Below are 19294 nucleotides of genomic sequence, written 5' to 3' on the forward strand. Positions count from 1 at the left end.
AAAGGATTCTATCAGTGATTCACCAGGTTCAGGAATACATATCTATACTTGGGGGCTGATTCTGCTTCTCACTATGAACAAGCATCTTTAGTGCATGCACGTACTTGAAATGGGAAAAAAATTGCTTTTGTATACATCTGTGACAGCACAGAACCATTCTATATTATTAATGTCTCAGTCTAGCCTGGTAATAACATATAATGAAAATAGATGAGTTCACCTTAAGTTATTAGATTGCATTGTTATTTTGCTAACTCATAAATTATAAAGAGTAAAAAATAATCTACAGAGGCTATGTTGAAGATAATCATCATTCCTATCCCTACCTCAACTGTTTGTAGGATTTTTGAAAAAAATCTGTGAACCCAAATGCATCCTCCTCTTCTCCCAATTCCTAAATAAAATAGTAAAGAAAGAAAAAAAAATGTTTCCAGCTAAGGGAAGCAAATCTCCAATATGCCATCATTGTGCAATCATTGCTGAATCTCTGGCTTTCTATGTCTTCTCCTGGACCTTCCCATGCCCAGGTTGGCAGGACTTGACCTCTGTGGGATTCCAGTCTTCTTCTCTGCTCTGCTCAATGACTGCTTCTTTCCCAGTATGCACACAGCTACATAAATACTTTCCCTCTACATGAACATCTGTTTGGATTTTCTGTTTGTCCCATTGTATATATTGTACAGAACCATCTGAATCTCGAAGAATCTCTTCCACACCATGCCCTTTTAAAATACTACCACCAAAAAAAAAAAAAAAAAAAAAGCTAGACACATGCAAATTAAGTTTTATCATTCCATTTAAGAAAGGACCTCATTCCCTACTGTGTGTGTCTGTGTGTGTGTGTGTGTGTCTGTGTGTGTTTAAATATATTTCTTTATTGATTTCAGAAAGGAAGGGAGAGGGAAAGAGAGAAACATCAATTATGAGAATTAACTACCAGCTGCCTCCAACACCCCTTCTCCCCCCACTGGGGATCGAACTTACAATCCAGGCACGTGCCCGTGACCAGAATCGAACCTGGGACCCTTCAGTCTGCAGGCCAATGCTCTATCCATTGAGCCAAACAGCTAGGGCCCTACTTTGTTTTTCATGCCTCAATTGGAGTCTGTCCTCTAGTTGGCTAGTATTAAATACAGGTTGGGGCAAAGTAGGTTGATAGCTGTAGTATAGGAAATAGAGTTCATTCTTAAATGAATTATTATATTATTTTCTATACAAACAACTATAAACCTGCTTTGGCTCCACTCTGTATTTGTTGAATAAGCAGATACATCTAGATGATAGTTTTAGTACAGTAAATAGAGAGAACATACTATTGTTCTGATTTATAAGTTGAGACTCAAACATTTTTTTCCCAGCCAAGGAATATTGTACATGACTATGACAAAGGCAAGATTGATGACAACCTAAAAAAGATAACTGCTCAAGACTGTATTACTGGAAGAACTGGTTGCAAAAATTTCTGCAACCTAAGAAGAATGAAGTGTATATTCAGCAAAATTATCATGTAATACATTTAATTTTATCAGAAAATCTATCACCAAATTTAAGCAAGTCTGTAGATGTCAAATAAACTATTTTCTCTCCTTAATGTAGTGAGTATAATACAGTTACTCAACAAGTCCAGGGATTATCTCCAAAATTGTTTGTTGTTAAACCTAGACACTGTAAAGCTCCATCCCTAACATCATCCGTTTACCAAACAATGCTTTAAATAATGAACTGCTAGGTATCAAGTATTACTTTGAATGTCACAACTGTATTTTTCTTCAAACAAGTAATAAAAGCTTTGCGTTATTTTTAAGAAGCTTTGCACTTGTTTTACAGAGCCCAATACTCATGTTTGTTTGTTTATACATTCTCTGGACCTGTAATTACAAGTTTGATCAAGTTTATAAAATGTTTAATATTATCAATAAATTTTGCTCTTCAATGGCCTGGGAACTATCCTGAAAGTATTGTGTGTGTGTGTGTGTGTGTGTGTGTGTGTGTGCTTTTTAAAACTTAAAAATATATGAGAACTTTAAATAGTACAAATATATACTGAGAACTTATAAAAGTCATATATTTTAAAATAACACATCTGTACAACATTTTCTGTGTTCACATTTATGTTTCATCTTTTTAACTGAAACAAAATTCAGCACAAATAGTAAGTATATAGTCACAGTATGTATGGCAGTACATATATAGAATTTTTAAACACTTTATAATAACCTGAAGGGAAAGGTAATTGCATACTTTATAAAAGAAGCTAACTTGCATTATTCATGTTTTGTTCTCCCCTTCAATAAATAACAGTTGAACTGCCCATGCCTCTCCTGGCCTAGATGCTGAGAAAACAAAGATGAATCAGATCCCAGCCTACATGCAGCAAGCTTCTAAACTAGTAAGGAAGTCATACATAAACCAATACTTCCCCTAATAGCTATCCTAATGTATAAAAATCCATGGGCCATCATGACCAAAACAACCAGCCAGAAGATCTAACACCTGGCTGCATGAGGCGACCAGGCCAGCACGGTGGTTAGTGAGGGATGACCAAACAACTGAACAGCAGGCTGTGTGGGGCAACCAGGCTGAAGGGGGGGTTGTGAGGGGTGACCAGGTCGGCAGGGTTGGGGGACAGTTGGGAGCAATCAGGTTGGCAGGCAGAAACGGTTATGGGTAATCAGGCTGGCATGGTGCTGGGTTGGAGCCAGTGGTCCAGGATTGTTAGAGGAATGGCCCCTGAGGGGTCCTGGATTGGAGAGAGTGCAGGATGGGCTGAGGGGGACCCTCCCCGCCCATGTGCACAAATTTAATGCACCGGATCTCTAGTATGATTAATAAACAGTGTGACTCAGAGATATCAGGAGGGCATCGCAAAGCATAAAAATCTCTGATTGTGCCTTGAAGAGAAAGTACAGATTTGCAAACAAATAACAGTCGATACCACTCCTTGGAATAGAAATAGTATATGTAAAGTCGAATAAGAATGAATGAAATATTATACCATGTTAGACAATCTGGAAGGATCTTGTTTTTCTGAGGTGCAAAATGCCATGAAAGCCAAGTGGTGGAATAGGACCCAGGAGATGTTAGTGCATGCCAGACTGGAAAGGGTAGTTCTAGTTTTCAGGCCCATGCCAAGGCACATGAGCCTTTTTTTCCTGAAGGTACTGGGCAATCACCTGGAATTCTAAAGCAAAACCACCTCACAGCAGACTTACCGTTTAGAAAATCACACTCTGGGTAATGTACAGCGGGTGAGAGGGAAGTAGGACAGATCTAGGTTTGAGGCTATTGAAATAGTCTTTGTGAAAATCAATGGAATAGAAAGACAAGAATAAAAAATATATTATTGAAGTTAAAATTAACAGAACTTAGAAAACCTTTGGATGTATCAGGTAAGGAAGTGAAGCTACAAGATCAGCTCTAAATCTTCTGTGAAACCATGGAGAGTTATAAATCAATTAACTAAGGCGGATTCATGGGGACATTTTGTAAAGCAAAGTTAATGACTTGAGTTTTAGGTGCATATGTTAAGATGTATGTATAATATCCAGAGAGTATTATCTACTGGGTAGTTTGATGTGTTTAGGTCCTCATCACAGAAGAGAGTTCTAGTTGGGTACACACTTACTTAGAAGTCATTAGTTAATATATAGATTTGGAACAAGGTACTAAAGTTAGAAAAAATAAGTGGGATTGAGGTTGGTAGAGATTAGAAACTCAGGGAATACCCACAACTACAGATTATGGCATGCCAATACATTTTAAGAATATAAAATTTTTATCAGACTTCTATATTGTTCAGTTATAAACAATATAATAAGAACTCAGTTTTAACCAAATAGTAATTCTGTTCTAATATAAATAGTATTTAAATTAAAACATTACTTGACATCGAATGTATGTTTAAGTAGTTCTAAAATAGAATTTTACATAGTTTTTTATAAAGAGCCACCACTTTGTCATTTATATCTTACCCTTTTCTCTGTAATAATAATAATAATAATAATAATAATAATAATCTGTACTTAATTCAGTGACTGACAATTTCTTGATTCAGGAGAGTGGGTACAAATGAAAAATACTCCCCAAATTAGCAAACATTAACAAATAAGTCTCTTAAATTTTTGTATGGAGGCAAAAAATATTTTATTAATTTTTAATGACCTATGTTGGTACAATCAACAATAAATCAATCTCCATGCATTTGGAATTGTTTCCTCAAAGAAACTTTGTATTATTAACATTTCCCCCATTGGACATACACACAACTCAAATAGAGAATCAGAAGTTGTCAATCATTAGCTTAAATATAGCTCCAGGCTGTCAAATCCCCGATTCCCAGGTGTAACAACCACAAAACCTATTTAATGGGGGTTTTGCTGTTAAAATCTTCCCTGGATAAGAATTGTGTTATCTTATAATTCATCACAAAGTATTTTTCTGATATAACTAACACATCAGGCAGTGCAATAAAAATCTAAAGCCACTTGAACAGGAACAGAAATTGTGAACACTTAAAATACAATCCCATTCAATGTTGTTATATCCAAAAGTGATTTCATCTTTTAATCTGTACCACAGCAGATTTCTTTGGCATTGTCTGTTTCCCCATATTTGTTTAACAAACATGCCCTGAATTTTTGTCAATATAAGCTGTTTGAGAACGAATACAATAGAGAAACTATTCCTTTATTAGTAGAAATAAGTAGAGAATCAAGAATAAAAAAAATTAAGCTTTCTGAGTAAGTATTAAAAGGAAACATATGCTTATTAATTAAGTGTAGGCAGGTGATGGCAAGGCACCCTGGCACATTCTACCAGCTGTGAAGAATACAGGCAGCTTTTATCCTACAGACCATGTATTCATTATGCAACAGACCCCTTTGGCACTAAAAGATGTGTCAAAACAAAATTATATGAAGAGCAAAATTTTAGTTTTCCAAATTTTGAACACTACTTAGTTTTACCTGCTTTTTCTAAGGAATGATCTGACTTTTCATGTTTAAAAGTTTTATGGGTTATCCTGTTCCTGATATTTTTCTTTCACTGGAAATTGTATGACTAAAATATTATTTATGAAGTTCTGTTACAAACAATATGCCAAGAAGATAGATAGCACTGCTTTAAGTATGGAGTCTACCTTTACGGAGTACATAATAATAGCAAGTATTCGGATAAAAGTGAGGATCTAGACAGAGAAACCTATCACAACACAGATCAATTGATTAGCAGTTTATACCCAATCTATATAACACCATATTTGTTATTTCATTATTTTTAAATATATTTTATTGATTTTTTTTAAAGAGAAAGAGATAGAGATAGAGTTAGAAACATCAATGAGAGAGAAACATCAATCTGCTGCCTCTTGCACAATCCCTGGGGATTGCGCCTGCAACCAAGGCCAAAATCAAACCCGGGATCCTTCAGTCCAAGGGCCTATGCTCTATCCACTGAGCCAAACAGGCAAGGGCATACCATATTTATTTTAAATAAAAATAAAAAAAACTTGAAAGGCTTCTTATGAGACTCTGTAATGATCAATGCTTTCCATTCTCAAGTTTAAATTCTGCTTAGATTAATGGCAATTAAATTTCTTCACTTAGGGAGATCCAAGATGGCTGCGCCCAGGTGAACACCTAGCCGCAGCCGCACACAACAATTTCAATAAAATACAACTAAAATATAAAACGGACATTGCCCAGAACTACAGGAAGGTTGACTGACTGGAAATTCTACAGCAAGAAGCAAGGAGAAAACCAGAAGGAGGTGCGGAGGAGCTGGAAAAGCCAAGGTACGGAGACGCCGAGACGCGGCGCGTGGAGAGGATGGAGCCGGAGAGGAGGGAGGCCGAGTGCCTGGCGGGCGTTCCCTAGCGGAAAGGAGATAAAACTCCGACTGTGCTGGGCCCCCGACTGCTCTGATCCCCAGTTTTAAGCCAGACCCTGGGGACTCAGGCTCAGCCATAGGGAGCCGGGCTGTAAGGCAGAACCCCGGGGAAGTGGCGAAAGGAGGTCCCGGCGGTGTGCACACTGCGCACAGAGAAAGGACGGTCGGCTGTGCCGCGGGATTGCCCTGACGGGAAGGAGACTGGGGCTCCAGACTGCTCTGAACGCCACCTCCAACTCCACTTCCAACTGAACTGAACCCCAGTTCCGGGCTCATTGGGGGAGAACATACACTGTTTGGCAGCAGGCGAAAATCGAGGGCACCTTTCTCTCAGAGGCACCGGCAGCGAGCACTGAAGGACCCGCATAGGGCGGGGCTGACAGAAGCCAAAGCTGCAGGCTCCACCCTGAAACCCCGTCCCATCTGTAACTGCGAAATGCGACAACAAAATAGATCACAAATGAAAGAAATGGAGGACAAAAAGCATCTGGATATAGAGTTCAAATCTACGCTTACAAGGTTTTTCAAGAATTTCCTAGAAAAGATGGATAAGGCCTATGAGGATATGAAAAGAGATCAACTAGAATTAATAAGGAGTCAACAAGAAATGATAAGGGATCAACAAGAAATAAAGAATACATTGTCTGAAATAAAAAATATTTTACAGAGTCCTAAAAACAGAAGGGAAGATCGCAACAATCAAGTCAAAGATTTGGAACATAAAGAGCCAGAAGACACTCCTCCACAGAAGCTAGAAGGCCAGAGAATCCAGAAAGTTGAAGATAATGTAAGAAACCTCTGGGACAACTTCAAGCGAACCAACATCAGAATTATGGGGGTCCCAGAAGATGAGAGAGAGCAAGATATCGAAAACATACTGAAAGAAATAGTGATAGAAAACTTCCCCCATCTGGTGAAAGAATTAGACTTACAAGTCCAGGAAGCGCACAGAACTCCAAACAAAAGGAATCCAAAGAGGACCACACCGAGACACATCATTATTAAAATTCCAAGAGCAAAAGACAAAGAGAGAATATTAAAAGAAGCAAGAGCAAAGAAGGTAGTAACCTATAAAGGAGCACCTATACGATTGTCAGCTGACTTCTCAACAGAAACCATGCAGGCCAGAAGGGAATGGCAAGAAATATTCAAGGTGATGAATAGCGAGAACCTACAGCCAAAAATAATCTACCCAGCAAAGCTATCACTCAGAATCGAAGGCCAGATAAAGAGCTTCACTAATAAAAAAAAGCTAATGGAGTTCATCACCGCCAAACCAGAATTATATGAATTGCTGAAGGGGGTTCTTTCAGAAGAGAAGGTAAACAAAGATAAAAATTATGAACAACAAATACGTAACTATCAACAAGTGAATCTCAAAACCAAGGAAATTAAAAAAAAAATCTGATGAACAATATTAACTGTTGAATATAATAGAATCAGAGGTATGGAAGGGGAGTGAACTGACGATTCTTGGGGAAAAGGGGAGAGGGGGGCGTGGGAAGAGACTGAACATAAACTGTGCACCTATGGATGAGGACAATGGGGAGAGGGGAAAGGGCAGAGGGTGGGGTGGGAACCTGGTGGAGGAGAGCAATGGTGGGGGGGGGGGGAAGGAACATTTGTAATAATATGAACAATAAAAACTTATTAAAAAAAAAAATAAATAAAAAAAAATAAATAAATAAAAAAAATAAATTTCTTCACTTAGGCAATTTGATAATGGGCCATTAGGGTAGTCTAATCAATTCATTTTTTCCCCTGTGCTATTGCATTCTCACATAAAACTGGATTCAATAACATTGATTGGCAGTTAATCCTTAGTTGCTCAATTATATTTTTAAGTTGTTATAATGCTTCTGACTTTATTTTTTTGTACTATGTGATTTTATTGGGATTTAATTTTAAAGTACTACTTGACTTTGATCTCATATCTTTCATTTATTTTATTTATTTAAAGGAAAAAAACAGAGATCCTTTAAAGATAATGAACAATAAAAAAATCAGACATGAAATTCTGAACTAATTAGTTAGCACATCAGTCAGAAAAATGAAAACAATAATGGACCCTGTTAGTTTATTTCTTCTCAATTAGAAAATATTAAAGATCAGAAATGATGAGATAAATCTGGCACTTTTATTTTGAATAGGGCAAATAAGTATAATTTAAAAATTATAAAAAAACATTGTAAAATTCTGTATCAAAAATCAATCTATCTTTCAAACCCTGTTTAGTAAATTAGAACTAAGAAAAAGATTAAAAATGTGAACAAATGTGTCTATGCAGAAGTTCTAATAAAAATAAGGAATAATATTAATTACTAAAACATATAATTTTAAGTGAATTACCAATTTAGATGACCTTTATGTCACTCATTAAAGTTTAATTGTGAAAACTACAAACTCTTTTCCTGAGGTGAGTGGTTGAGCTCAACTTACAACTTACATTATTGAGAATTTATAAATTGCCAGGTAGGAGAGTAATACCCGTAAGTGAATTCAATCTATATGGCTTGCTTCACAAAGACATAGAGAAGAGAGAGGGAAACATTGGAGGGCTCAGGTAAAAGTGAGAAGAGATAGAGAGATGACATAAAAATTCATTCAGGTATTTTACTAGGTATCCAGAATAAAAGGAGATAAACTAATGATTATCTATAAATTAATAATTAAAGTATCATCTTGCAGACACTATGTCAACCAGTTAAAAATCTATTGCCTATACCAGTAGTAGGGAAACTCATCAGTCAACAGAGTCAAATATCAACAGTACAACAATTGAAATTTCTTTTGAGAGCCGAAAACGACTTCTGCGCATGGGCCACAAAGTTTAAATTGCACTGTACATGCATGCCCTCACGTGGTATTTTGTGGAAGAGCCACACTCAAGGGGTCAAAGAGCCATATGTGGCTCGCAAGCCGCAGTTTGCCGACCCCTGGTCTATACCCTCCAACTCTTGGGAAATGCCAAAGAGGGAGGCCATCCTGCATATTTTCCACCCACTTCCATTATCTATCAGGCATCAATTGAGCTGTTCATGTAACTATAAGATGGTATTTAGAGACTCTCAATATTAACATTCATTCTGAGGTGAGTGGTTGAACTGATGTGTGATTATTTTTTTTCCAGATTTATAATTTCAGAGCTAATGCTAAACAAAAAAGATTATTCCATAAAACTGACCTATCTACCCACCAAATCAAAAGAATGACAATCAGGGTACACATAGCAAAAATTAATGACATAATTTATTTGAAAGACACAGAATGCACTCTTGTAACTACTTTATGAATATAATTATCTTTATATTTAATATATCTAAGGAAAAGGGGAGAACCGTGAAAATGAAAAATGGAAACAGGTGACGCTTTGGGGCGAGTAATTTCTTTTATTTCCTTCATTTTTATTATAATGCCATATGTGAAAGAAACAGAAGTTCATAGTAACAGAAATTACTGCCTTTGATTAAGTGCCTGAAGAGTGTTTCAAAGGCAAAAGCTTGAAGTTCCCAAGCAAAGATAAATAATGCATGTTCAAGGGCAAATGCATCTGAGGACAAATCTATAATAATGAAAAAATTTCATGCATGACTTAGCCTAAACTCCTCCTTTGAAGATGATTTTCTAAACTTAGATATGTAGCTGGTCATGTCGTGCTGACCTGGGACCTGCAGTTCTTGAGCCAAGGATTCTGGATGAAGCAGTGAGTATTGTAGGCAAATGGAACTCATGAATATGCTGAAAGATAAAACTCCACCACATCTTCTCTCCATCCCCCCTCCCTCTCTGCCCATCCAGATGAGGCAGAACACACAGAGCCACTTGTCAAAGATGTAGCAGTCCACCTTCGGCAGGTGCTTTCATTGCACCTTAGGATGTAATTTAGGAGGCAGACATTTCTAAGCAAGCCTAAAAGTGATGGAGAGGACAGTGGCCCGTGGGATGGCCTTTCCTCTCCTATCTCATAGTCAATAGTTAATTTGTACTCGGTACTGTTCTCTGGGTGATAACTTCCAAGGTTTTGATAGCTCTGACACTTACTTAAAATGGTCATAAGCCATTGATCAAGTAGCCTTCATAGATGAATATAAGTGTAACTTGTTTGTGGAGGCAAAGGCAACAGCTGGCTGAATTGAAGGAGGCCATGAAAGAATAGAACGCATGGAAATTGATATCAGGGTACCTTCATTGATCAGTGGGTAGCAGCTGAGCATAAATGTATGGCCAGAAGTCTTCTATGGGAGGTACATGATAATGAAAAAGGCTGTTAGATCAACAGAAGCAGACTATACCTGATCCTTATTATCTGAACAGTATGAAAATGACAGTATTAAAGATAACACTGAAACCTATTTTGCTATTTAATTTCCATAGAGGCTCCTTGATTTCACCAGGAGAGTTTTACCACTCATCCTCATAACTTCTTTTTATGTTTAAACACTTCAAATCTCAAATCAAAGCCAATACTTAGGCATGCTACTACTCACTGCAGCATGAAAAACAAGCATTTGCAATTCCTTCATCACTATCTGGGTAGGTACTGTAGTCCTCTTCCTGTCATCCAGGGCATAACCGTTAGCCTCTGTTCAAAGCATTTTACAATCTTGCTCTTGTCAAGAGGCAGAGAGTTGAAGCTGAGCGTCCTAGAAGGCTTCACCCATAGGACCAACAAGCCTACTTGTGTAACTACTCTTCCCTTCCCACATGGTTGAGTTATTGCATGTCTGAGAATATTAAGGAATGCCAGCAGATGTATATGACAGAGCTATTTATCTCAGACAGCTCTCTCAGGAATGCAATGAAGTTATGACTAAAATTTTGCACAATTGCATAAGCACAGCCACTGCTGTATAATAGTTACCCTTTATAGTGTTGTTTGGCTTTTAAAAATCTATTAAATGCATAACAAAGAAAGACATGCAGAAGCTACATGAGTTTTCAAGGGATAATACATTTTTGGTACCATAGAGAGATACATTCTTTATGTCACAATAAATGTTACTGTATATCTATATTTTTAACAAAACAGATTTCTTTTTGCTTGGGTTTCTGTATTGTATTCACTAGATGGCACCATCAAAGTATTTCCAAATCCACAAGCCTCTGAACAATATATTCTAGTATTAAAAATAGCATGTAGGTTTCTATATACTTCAAAAAATACATAACACTAAATCTGGGTCCTGAAATTATATTTTGAAAATGAATTGAAACACCAAGATATCTCAAATTAGCGTATGAGACTTCAAATCTTCCATAACACTAGGAATGGTATCTAAACACTGTTGTTACCAAAATATAGGTAAAACTCTGATATCTTATTGTATAACATCTCCTTTGATAAACCTAAATTATCCCTTTCATTTTTATCATACTTGAATACTTGATATGACAGAGGTTTCCTGGCATCTCTTTGTTCCCTAAGTGTTTGTGTTTGCAGCCTACTATCTGCATGGCTCCCTATTTCCCTACTTCAAAACCACAATTATCCACCCACAGCTGTGAAAGCACACCTGCACCAGTTCCATCAACAAGCCTTGCAGATGTATAAAAGGTGTACTTTTAAAAACGTATCTTCGTTGTTGAAAGTATTGCAGATGCTCTTTTTTTCCTCATTGACCCTGTATGAGTGTACCTTTATAATTTTAATTTGAAGGGCTTTTATCAGTAAAACTTTGTTTTGACTTCCATTTGCAACTATGGAATAGTTATATGTAAGTATATAAATTATGTTGCTGAATTGGGCTAGAAAAATATGGAAAGGCCCATCTGCTGATAGCAAGACATCCTGCTACCTACTTCATAGACTATTCCTCCTTACTGGAAAATTTGCTTCTATTTAGGAACATTGGTTCTGGTGGTGGCTTTCCATTCGCACATTGATCACCTAATGCAAGGCCTGACCATATAAGATCCTTCACTCCCGCATCAGAGCTGGTTTTAGGAAGAATCACAAATCAGACAGAGTTGCTAGAAAGCAACATTTCTGTACCAAGATTTCTCCATTATCCTTTTTCATGTATATAATATAATATATATATCCCCCCACCCCCCCGACACATGCCTAATAGATTAAATGGAGTCTCTTGCTACTGGGATAAGAGCAGTATGAATATTCTTACATGTATGTGAAAGGGCCCTGTTCAGATGCCGTTCTCTAAAAGGACTCCCATCCTGTTTTTTTTGTTTTGTTTTGTTTTGTTTTGTTTTGTTTTAATCCCAGGAATGGCTGTACAAGTTTAACCTTTGGAGTACTGTTGGGAAATGGCCAAGTGCTAGATGAGATTTTTTACAAAAACAAATTCACATTTTATTTACGTTTAAATGAACTGTACAAAATTGACTTTCTTCGCCCAAAACAATAGCAATATTTTCGGTATTATTCCTAGATAAACTACAAAACACATTTTTTGTAGGTTGTCTACATTTTGCTTATAAATCAAGATGAGGCAATAGATATAATCACGGAAAAAGATAGAATAAAACAGACCAATCTGTTGTCAGTATCCATGGCCTCTGATCCTGTCTTGACCATGAAACAGAAGTGTTCGACAAATACTTGCTAAAAAGCTTATGAACATACAGGGTCAACAAAGGAATGTAAACAGCAACACCCAGATGTGGAACAATGGCATGTTCTTCCTTCAGTGTTTAACAGTAACTTGTTTAAGATTATCAAAGAAAGACAAAATCGACACTGAAATCCTTGTTTGGGAAGCTCACGTTTCTTTTACTCTCTGGTGATTTAACTGTTCTTCACCGATGTTTAACAGTACACTTAAAACTCCTGCTATTCAAAAGGTTAGTCATGAGCTTCATTGTAAAATTTTATGAAACATATTCCTCCTCCCACACCTTCTCAAAATGTATTTCTTCAAAGATCTGGTAGTTATCAATACCCAACAACTGGATCCACAGTGGTAATAAATGTCATATCTAAAATGACTTAACTAAAACAATTCTAAAGTGCCATTAGCAAAGATCACGCAGAAGTGCAATGTGGCACTTTCAATGCTACCCTCTGGAAGAACAGTTTAGTTGTCCAAAGCATGCGAGTTCAAACAGGCCATTTAAACAGTCAGATTATCAATGGCTACTGTGGTCAAGATTTTCAGTGATGAAATGGCCTACATATATCTTATAGCTTTTCTATGTTTTCAAATTTCTTAGATTTTTTTTCAGTATCAAATATAAGAGAAAACCCATTTTTAAAGTCTTTTAGGTATTTTCGATAGCTACAGAATTATTTGACTTAGTTGTATAGGTCTCCACCATTAAATCCAAATCATGTTTCATATCAAAATTTATGTTAAGCAAAGCTAAGTTACTTGGCCTTTGGTCTGTCCAAGTGTTCCTCAGGTATGCTTTGAGACGCTTTTGCCCATTTTCATAGTGTTCATTCTCAACCTTCAGCACAGGAAGAATACATAGGACTTTCAGCAATGCATACACACTAGGGAAAAACTTGGTGTCTGGCAGGTGGAATGTTCATACATGGTGGGTGGAAGCACTCTACCTTCTCCTCTGTGTTTCCACTTGATTCTCCCACAATGCAGCTCAGCTGAAAGTGTGTCAGGACTGGATAAGTCGCTTCTGCACATGTCAGTCAGCATGGTGCTCCTCCGATGTATTGAATTTGAGCTGTCGTCCCATGACAGAGGGGGCCAGGGATAAGCATTTAAGAGCTTGGAGGTGCTATTCTGAGAATATATCTTTTAGTTCCTAAATAATGTGCTCCGCTGTTGAAACACTTAGAGCTTCTTTATAGTAACTCTCAGAGGTCAGCAGAGATTCTAGGTTCCCTGGCTGAGTTCTCCAGAATTTATCAGGGAGCTTCATCTGAATATCAAGTTGGGTTGCCAAACTGGTGGCTTCCTCAAACCAAAATTCATAATAAACTTCAATATTTCCCATCACTTCATTTAGTGAATGCAGCACCGCAGTCTAGCTACTGGCTGCAAAGAAGACATCAAAGGTCTGACCCTGGAGATTTTCCCCAAAGGCTCTTGCAAAAGAGAGAACATTTTTTAAGGATGGCAATAGTAACAAGGAAATCAAAGTCTGTTACTGTACTACAGAGTACAAATGCTCGGTCTGCTATAGTTACTCCATCTAATATTTGTGTCATTACTTATACCATCTAAACATAAAACAAGTGCTTGTAGGAGGTCCACTAAAATTTCAAAAGCACCATGCCTGCCTGTACCCAGAGATTGGCTAATTTCCTCCAATGCATTACCCCTTTCCTCATTGTTCTATAAGAGCACAGAAATTACATTGTCAAGCTCTAAAAGCAGTTGTGGTGATCGATGGAAAAAAGAACAAACTTCCTCAATTGTTCCTAACGCAACAGACACTTCCACAACAGTCACTGATTTTTCCAACCAAATATTTAAGGCACAGGAAGAGCAGATTGTGTAGACATCTTGGGGATATTTCTCCAAAAGTCTAGAAGCAACAACTTTCACTTTGGAAGAAAATCCACTGGACACAGTGTAAGCCTGGAGATGACAATATCCCTTGTTGAATCCCCACTTCTCAGTTACCATAGTGAGAAATTTCATGGCCAAAATTTCAGCATCAGCCTCAGAAGGCAGTAAACCCACCAGTTTCTCTCGGGTCATGAGCTTCGTCAACAAACCTCACCAATACGGGTAGGTGCTCTTCCCCTGCTATGGCCACTACATCCTCAGTGATAATCGAAAAGAAGTGAAAGTCTCTCACTTCCCTGAGCATTTCTTCCTGAAGGCAGCTCTCACAGACCTCTAGCATCTTTTCATGTTGTGCTTTTAGACAGAACATTAAATTGACTGCTGTCCTTTCAAAGCGCTTTCTCAGAACCTTTACACCAGAATTTATCCGGTATTCCAACAGTGCCTGAAAGTTATCAGGAGTAAAGAGAGCTTCCTGTCCATCTAGAAGAGGTGTGTTTTGTCTTCCCATAAGAATCAAAATTTCAAATAAAGATTTTAAGTATTCTTTGTTTTCCTTCTCTTTGAGGATTAAAGATAAAATATCTTCATCCTGTTTTTCACCCCCTTCTGTGTGGGGGTTCTGAGTATTGCTGTTGTTGATTTCTTTACGCTTTTGTTCCTGTTCAGAGGTTTCATCAATTTATTTTTCTGTTTCAGTGTCCTGATTTCATCTTCAATCAATTCCTTTATTTGCTTTCTGTGTCTACTAGGTGGATTGTCCAAATGACTAGTAAGATCAAATATTGTTGGTATTGCATTATCTTGAAGACCTGTCTTATAAGGATGAGTTCTACAGGTCAGAGAGGTCTCAAAGTGTTTGCCACATAATCAAAAATGTTTATTTATTTATTCATCAGGTGTTTTATCTTCTAAGTCTGCTCTTCTACTATTTTCCACCCACTTCTGTTATCTGACCAGATCCTTTGGGAACCTGAAGAAGGCCAAAGCTGACTGCGTGCTCTTCTGAGGGCAGTTGGGGACCGAACATAAGTTGAGCATCTTTGCTCACCCACCAGCCAGCCCAGTGCTCCCCTCCCTGCCTCCTCAGGACAGCTCACCAGCCCATCTGGGCCTAGAAGGGGAGTCTGGCCAGCGGCTTGGCAAAGCAAGCTACATGAGATGTTTTGGACGGAAAATGGAATTGTGTGGTGCCCAATGTGGGTAAAGGTTAACTCACACTCTGTTCTTATAGCATATTATGCCCTTCCCAAAAGTTGTCTAGCTTCCATGCACAAACACCTTTTGTACCTTAAAATCCAGGGTAGATCTGACTGGTTTGGGTCAGTGTATAGAGCGTTGAACCTGCGGACAGAAGGGTCCTGGGTTCGATTCCAGTCAAGGGCATGTATCTTGGTTGCGGGCACATCTCCAGTGTGGGGTGTGCAGGAGGCAACTCATCAATGTTTCTCTCTCATTGATGTTTCTGACTCTCTATCCTTCTCCATTCCTCTCTGTAAAAAATCAGTAAAAAAAAAAAAAAAAAAAAAAATTCCAGTGTAGATCTGAGGCAAAGGGTATTAACATCACTAGTGCATGGGACATAAATGAAAAAAATCTTGTAGAACATCCCCATGCATTAAGTTTTTATACTTTAACCTCACCTTGTTTTCAGAAACACTAGCCAGACATTTGTAGGTGTCATCTACTAAAATTATAACTTGTGTTGCTTAAAACAGAAAATAAATCCTATTAAAAAAGTGGACAAATTGGATTTCTAAAAAATATCTTTAATATAGACATTTTAAAATTCCTTAAATATATAAATATAGTATTCATAATAGAAGAAATATGTTTTAAAGCTAGTACTGATGAAGTTGGAAGGAAGAAGAGGAAAATGACATTAATGGAGCATTTACTATGTAATCATAGTATCATCATCTATGCAAATATCTTCTGATTTAATCATCAAAACAACTCTAAGAGAGTTATTACTATCAAAAATCACAAAAAAGTGGAGGGAATAAAACACAAGAGAGAGTCAGAAAAAGATTAATAAAACTACAGAATCAAACCTCCCAAACTTAGATATGACAAAGGAACAAAGTGCCAAGAAAAAACTTGTAATAAAAAAAGTGACAAAGTCAATAAATAGGGTATACATTCAGAATATTAGACACTTTACAGAAAAAGAAATAGGGATGGACACTAAAAGATGAAAAGACATTCACCATCATCAGACATCAGCAACATCTGTGTTTCATCCAATGAGATTCATTTTAAAATTCATCAGATTGCCATAATTTTGCAAAGTCTAATAAAATTAATTCTAGAATATAAAACAATAAATGATTCATATAGTGTCTATGAGAATGAAAATTAAAATAACAACTTTGAAAAATAACGATATTATCTAGCTATTTAGATCATGGTCACAGACATATATATATATATATATATATATATATATATATATATATACACACACACACACACACACACACACACATATACACACACACTAGAGGCCTGGTGCATGAAATTCAGGGGGTGGCCCTCAGCCCAGCCTGCACCCTCTCCAATCTGGGACCTCTTGAGGGATGTTCGTTTACAGGGATAGAGCCATGGGTGTGTGGCTGGCATGGGTGAGGGGCTGAGGGCTGTTTGCAGTCTGGCCACATCCCCTTCAAGGTAGGGGTCCCTGCAGTGGTGTCTGGCCAGCCTGCGTGAGGGGATGAGGGCTGTTTGCAGGCTGGCCACACCTCCAGTGACCCAAGCTCCCAACCTCTCCTTTTTTTTTTTTTTTTTTTTTTTTTTTTTTTTTCAGTGTCTCCTTGAGTAGAGACCAGGGCTGGCTGAAAGCAGATATCTGGGATTTATTTATCTTCTATAATTGAAACTTAGTAGCCTTTAGTGGAGGCCAGGACCGGCCAGGGCAGACCAGAAGCTTGGCTTCCTCTATCACTGGGGGAAACTCAAGCCTCCTGCTTGCTCCAGCTCCATGGTTGCCATCATATTTGGTGGGTTAATTTTCATACTCACTCCTGATTGGCCAGTGGGTATAGCAGAGTGATGGCCAATTTGCATGTTTCTCTTTTATTATTGTAGATAGGTAAAAATCCTAAGAAGTGTTTGCAAATATGCCTCAAGAATGTCCAAATAGCCTTGTTTGTAGTATATAATGAAAACAATCCAATTGTCCGTCAATATAAGAAGTCTAGCTAAATTGAGGCATATGTGTTTAATACTATACATATCAGCATGCATGAATTTAAAAACATCACTTAAAGTAAAATTAAAATAAAATTGAAGAAAGTAAATATACTATAGTTATATCAGTTTCAAAACATGATAGAAGTCAGGATACTGGTAAACATCCTATAAGACATAGCAGAGCCTATGTCACAAAGAATTTTCTAACCAAAATGTCAGTAGTACTAAGATTGAGAAAACTTCTCTAAAGAAACTTAAAGCATAATTAATAAAATTTCAGGGGGAAAATAAGTAAAGAAACAATCACATTACTGACTTTTTCTTTTTAATTTATCTTTTTACGGACACTATTTAAAATTTTGGCATATTTTTAATTATGGCATGTTTCTCATCTATTTTGCTTATGCTAATATGTTGCATTAAAATATTACTTATATTGATTACTGAACTTTTTGGTGCCACCTTAAATTTTGGTTCTGAAGAATGTGACTCACTGTTTCACATTAGTCCCAGCTCTGAGGAGGGTTGCAGATAGAAGGAAAGACACACAGAGCTCCAAAGATACTCATATCTTATTTCGTCTACTGAGTTGTAGGTATTGGGGGGTTTGTTTTATTATTTTTCTTTGAGCTGTACATATAGCTCATATACGATCTTTGTATGCATAATAAAAATTAAAACAAGTGTAAGTGATCAATTAATTATGGTTAAACCATATACAATAATATTTATTATTAATCTATAAATTATTAGAAATCTACTTTATATGTGTTAATTAGAATAATATATTATTTAATATATAAATTATATATATATTTGTTTGGATCAATATCAAGAGGACATTAAACTAAAGTCATATAATAATGTTTACTCTTTAAATCCACAAATGTTATAAATTTATTCAAATACTCAACTTATTTCTGTAGACAATAGAGCTTCTATGATTTTTTTTCTGATGGATTTAAAAATATGAGGAATAAATTTACTCCAACTGTGGTTTATTAATTCCTAAATTCTTGAAAGAAGTGACTTGACTTGCAAATGTAATATTTCTACCTCTTCCTCTAATGCACTATAAAATTCTCTAGTTATCTTGTTCATTAGAGGGATGAAAGTCATTTACTCAATTTCTAACTTCCATGCAATAGCTTCACATTCTTTCCTCCCACTAGTTAAAACAAATCTCAAGGACACATTCACAATACAGTTATTTCTTTTTTATTACTAATGGTCACACAATTGTAATATTACAACTTGGAAAATAACTGTCATAACATAGGGTAGCCTTTTCTTTCTCAATTACTTGACTGTTTTGTTCCTTATTTCTGTTACCTATTATTTCTGTTATTATGTGGCATTGAAAGAGTTTTTATTACTAAAACTGGCTTTCCACCAGATTTTTCTTTGTTTTTTTACAAACGTCAATACAAACTGCATCTGCTTTTGAAAATTATTTAAATGGGTTGAATTTAAGTTATTCTCTGCTATTGGCTTTTTTATGTAGGCACTATATTTTACTCTTTCCTTCTAAGCCGATATATACATGCACATACCCAAGTGCATACACGCATACACACACACACACACTCACACACACACAAACACCACAAAAGTTAGTTTCTAAGATCTGAAAACAAATTAGAAGCTCAACCCAACCTCATTCTTCAAACTTCAAAGCAGGTTAGTGAGGGCAGTGTGAGCTCACAAAACAAAGGACCTGGAGCAGGGGAGTAAGCAGAAGGCAAGTATATTTCTGTTAACCTTTTTCCAGCATAGCAAACACT

At 36.8% G+C, this 19294-nt stretch overlaps 1 long non-coding RNA gene and 1 pseudogene across 1 annotated transcript in view; both read right to left on the reverse strand.

The window, feature by feature from the left end:
• LOC118716572 overlaps nt 1-19294 on the reverse strand; it is a 742455-nt gene that overhangs the window by 605898 nt on the left and 117263 nt on the right. The window lies entirely within an intron of this gene.
• On the reverse strand, nt 12589-15359 carry LOC118716573 (annotated as a pseudogene).

Source organism: Pipistrellus kuhlii, unplaced genomic scaffold (assembly GCF_014108245.1).
Source record: "Pipistrellus kuhlii isolate mPipKuh1 unplaced genomic scaffold, mPipKuh1.p scaffold_m20_p_12, whole genome shotgun sequence".
Classification (NCBI taxonomy): Eukaryota; Metazoa; Chordata; class Mammalia; order Chiroptera; family Vespertilionidae; genus Pipistrellus; species Pipistrellus kuhlii.